This window comes from Gigantopelta aegis, chromosome 5, assembly GCF_016097555.1.
Source record: "Gigantopelta aegis isolate Gae_Host chromosome 5, Gae_host_genome, whole genome shotgun sequence".
Lineage (NCBI taxonomy): Eukaryota > Metazoa > Mollusca > Gastropoda > Neomphalida > Peltospiridae > Gigantopelta > Gigantopelta aegis.
This window is the reverse complement of record NC_054703.1, coordinates 10,717,400-10,722,239: the sequence shown is the minus strand read 5'-3', so window position 1 is coordinate 10,722,239 and position 4,840 is coordinate 10,717,400. Positions and strand designations below refer to the sequence as shown.

The 4,840-nt window shown below is 36.4% G+C and overlaps 1 long non-coding RNA gene across 1 annotated transcript; it reads left to right on the top strand.

Moving 5' to 3' along the window:
* Positions 1-654: 654 nt before the first annotated feature.
* LOC121373194 lies at positions 655-1,600 on the top strand. Its single transcript, XR_005958033.1, has 3 exons — positions 655-811; positions 1,136-1,202; positions 1,550-1,600. It is a non-coding gene; the product is annotated as an uncharacterized LOC121373194 (long non-coding RNA).
* Positions 1,601-4,840: the final 3,240 nt, after the last annotated feature.

Here is a 4,840-nt window from a genome sequence, read left to right as displayed (position 1 = left end):
GACATATGTTTAGTATTTTACTATAATGATGAATATACTTGGTATTAACATGCATATTGCAATTACCTTGGATCATTAACAGGCGTTCCTATTGCCTCTACCTTCCAGCCAGCAGTAACTAATCCAGTAACAGGTATATGGTGAGTAGGCGTCTGCAAAAAGAACAAATAATGTATATATATAGTTAAACATCGAAAACAAACTTTGGTCTCTGAAACGCAAGCGACGGTCTCTGTCGAACTGCTATATAAACTAGTAATAACAGACTTCAAAAACAGGCAACAGGGGTCGGAGGTTGCACACAAACAGTTCGAAACCACCAGCATACAACTCACAAACATTTAGGTTTAACCTTTCAGCAAATGTCAAGTGGACAATACATATTAACAATATGTGTACATGTAATTTAAATCGGCTTCGGTAATGACTTCTGCACTTAGGAAATACAAATAGTTGTTAAAGAGACACACATTATTGAACATATGCAACGCCGCCCTTCGTTTTAGTTAGGATTTGTATTTAATGAGCTTGCCTGCTGTCACTTATTGTAGTTTTATTTTATCCTTAGCCAGGTTAAAACAATAGGCTGGTAACTTGTAATTGTGGTAATCGTTTCTTTCAGCTTACACTGTACTAACGCATTATTGTTAACTATTGTTCTCAAACTCCTCTCCCAAGCCCATCAGGGAATAAAACAACTTGTCTCTAGTGTTCAGGTTTATTTCTCCTGCTAAGATTATATTGTCAGGCCAGATTTCATTTTTAAAGGTGGAACTGCAAGTATTATTTGAAAGTGGATATTATCTGAAAGGTTAGTATCTGTATTTTGTTTTATTTAATATATGTATGTTTTGTATACATGCATTGTTAGTTAACACCCTTAGAAAGTACTGTGGCTAGTTATTGTTTAATTACTTTATGAATGTATAAAGTAATGAGTATTTATATTGGGTATATAGATTAAATTACATTGAATTAATATTTGTTCAAGATAGCTGGCTTAAAGAAAAACTACAATCTGAATGTCATGTTAATTGTGTATGTGTATTTGTATGTGTATGTGTTTTAGTTCATCGTGTTTAACGGTATGTGATTGTCAATAGTTTCTTTTATATGTCTTGTATTTGAATTGTAGATTGTCCTGTTCTCTTTCTGTGTGCTGGAGAATCCAGTTTATCTTACACCCAGGTGTCATCTACCTGGTATGAGTTTTTATGTATTATGTTTATCAAATATCAGTTTTTCATGTATAATTGTGATATATGACCAGTTGTATTTGTCATGTTCATCAAGTGTACTTATTATATGTATTTGCTTTATCTTATCAATTTTTTTTATAGTTTGGCATTAAATACTTAGGATTTAAAGCAGGATAATTCAATTTACATTATTTTTATGATGAGATGAATATGATTAAAAGATATACATTTGCTTAAATTGTGATATAAATGTTATATGTATACGTAAATTATTTTACTTGGTAACATATACATGAATTCTATATGTATTCTATGATGTGATATGTATTGTTGTTTTATTGTTCTTGTAGGGTGTTTTTCCTTGTCTTCATTTTGTGTGACATCGAATAAATTGTCTGGACCCACCCGTAGCTGTTTTCCTTTCTGTGTTTGAGAAATGTGAAAAATCTGATACTGCTACATATGCATCGGAAGTATGGGATGGGTGTTCTTTAATCGAGGATGACAATAATGGAAAGGTAAAATTAGAAGCCGCCAGATTAATCAAAGGTCTGTCTAAATTTGCATCTATAATGTCTTTTTACCGGCCTCGGTGGCGTCGTGGTTAAGCCATCGGTCTACAGGCTGGTAGGTACTGGGTTCGGATCCCAGTCGAGGCATGGAATTTTTAATCCAGATACCGACTCCAAACCCTGAGTGAGTGCTCCGCAAGGCTCAATGGGTAGGTGTAAACCACTTGCACCGACCAGTGATCCATAACTGGTTCAACAAAGGCCATGGTTTGTGCTATCCTGCCTGAGGGAAGGGCAAATAAAAGATCCCTTGCTGTCTGTCGTAAAATAGTAGCCTATGTGGCGACAGCGGGTTTCCTCCGAAAAACAGTGTCATAATGACGATATGTTTGACGTCCAATAGCCGATGGTAAGATAAAAAAAATCAATGTGCTCTAGAGGCGTCGTTAAATAAAAACAAAACAAAACTATAATGTCTTTGTACTAGGAAACTGGATCCAGACGCTGTATGCTAGCAATTCTAAATAATCATGTTTTATCGCTGACTGCTACCGCTATCTTCAGTAGAGTTATTGTTGAATTCATTTTTAAAACACGTCATCTGTCATCGGACCTCTGACATCTGCACAATGTCATGTAACTAAATACCAGACACCTGCGCTTACTTGGACGAATATACGTAGATATTCTAAAATAGCTATAGCATAGCTTCTATTTCATAGTCCTAATTGCTATGTTTCACAGCTTTGTCGTGTTGTGGTATAAAAATTGGTCGAGTAGTTTGGGGTTTTGTTTAACTATACCACTAGTGCCCGTTGATTAATTAATCATCGGCTATTGGATGTGAAACGAACGTTTTTTGTTTGTTTTTCTAACCACAGACAAGGAAGCACATTCCACAGTTTTTGACAATGATTCGATCCTGCGAAGCAAGCACCTCAAGCGAACACTCAACGTACTGAGATAAGTCCCGTCCCTAGTCGACTAGAATAACAATATTAAATGCTATGGATTCTTGCTGGCGATTTTAAACTTAAAGCCAAACTGGGGTGGATTGTGGGATGGGGTGGGTCTGTACCTCTCTAGCCAGGGACGAAAATGTACGTTTTAATTTTATTTTAACCCTACTTAATATAAAAAAGATTAAAAAAATACGGTTTGCGCCTCCCACTAAATAGCCCCCCCCCCCCCCCCCCCCCCCGCCCCTCCTCTAGAGATTAAAAGAAACTTGAAAGTAACTGATTACGAATACATTGTCCAGTAATCATGATTGTAATAATGATTACATTTCAACAAGTAGTGGATGTTACCAACATGACAGTGTTCACTTTATTTAACAACCATATTTCTCAATCCAACCAGTGCACCACATCTGGTCAAAGGCCGTGGTATGTATTTTCCTTTATGTGGGTAAGTGCATATAAAAGATCCCTTGCTGCATTAAGACAAATGCAGCAGGTTTTCCTCTGATGTCTATGAGTCAGAATGACGAAATGTTTGACATCCAATAGTCGATAATTGATTAATCAATGTGCTTAGCTCTAGTTGAAGAAAAACAACCTTAACTTTCACAACCATACGAATTTCATTCATTAAAATACATAATGGATACTTTTCGATTATTTATTAAATGCTTTTAGAAATGTATGAACGTATACATACAAGTGTATTTATATTCCGCAATATTAATCAGGTCTATTGATGAAACATGTACATTTTAACAACATTTTATTTTCTTGTTTTTTTCTCAAATGGATTTTGAATTTTAGCATATATTTGTACCCACCACATTTTATTTTTGTCCATTTAATGGCAGTACTTTTGTGACACTTTCATTTCTTGGGATTGGTGTCAAAATAATATTTACATAGGTTCGCTTTTGAAGCGACATATACTCATTCACACTGGAGTTAAGCTCTTAAAGTGTGAGGTCTGTGCAAAATGTTCCTGTTATCCTAACATCATATGCTGGTTCACACTGGTGTTATGCATTTTAATTGTGAGGTATGAAAAAAACGTGTTAGTCGTAGCTCCAGTTCAGTATTTTACTTGTGAGTTATGTACAAAATGTGTTTCATCCAGGTGCAGTATGAAACAACATATGTCTATTCACAGTGGTGTTAACCTTTGAACGTATCTAGATGTGTAGAAAATTGAAGGAAGTAATTACTTGCTTCCCTAACTTAGATTATGCGAAGTGTATGCAAAATGTTTTCAACTGAGTTGTCACTTCGAAGAACACATTCTAGTTAACACTGGTGTCAAGTCTTTCAAATGTGCAGTGTGTGCAAAATGTTTAACCCGCAATATCTATTTGAAACCGAATATTTTGAATCACACTAGTGTTAAACCTCTTAACACACTGACGTGAAGAACATTGAGGGGATCTAGGATCGATTCTCGTCTGTGGGCCCATTGGGATATTTTGCGTTGCAGCCGGTGTTCTACAACTGGTGTAACAAAGGCCGTGGTATGTACTATCCTGTCTGTTGGATGGTGCATATAAATTATTCCTTGCTGCTAATCGAAACGAGCAGCCCATGTAGTGGCGACAGCGGGTTTCCTATCTCAATATATGTGTGGTCCTTAGCTATACTTCCGACGCCATATAATAATAAATGAAATGTGTTGAGGGCGTCGTTAAATAAAAACAAATACATTTCTTTGTTTATTTATTGCTGTATTAGTGTTGAACTCTTGTTTTATAACTTGTACACAAGGTGCCACATAAATAAAGAATATGTCTGTCTGTCTGTCTGTCTGTCTGTCTAAAGCACTCCTCGAGACCGGTTCTTGTAGATATGTTTGACTTAAAGTTTGTTTTGTTTAACGACACCACTAGTTCACATTGGTTTATTAATCATCGGCTATTCCATGTCAAACATTTGTTAATTTGACATATAGTCTTAGAAAGAAAGCAAGGACTCTTTTATATGCACCATCCCACAGACAGTATAACACGTACCACGGCCTTTGATATACCAGCCGTGGCGCACTGCCTGGAACGAGAAATAGCCCAATGAGCCCACGAACGGGGATCAATCCCAGACCGTCGGCAATCCATCCGAGCGCTGAATTGGTTTAAGTGTCTAACCTCAAAATAAGGTTCAAACAGGTTCGCTGTGGGTA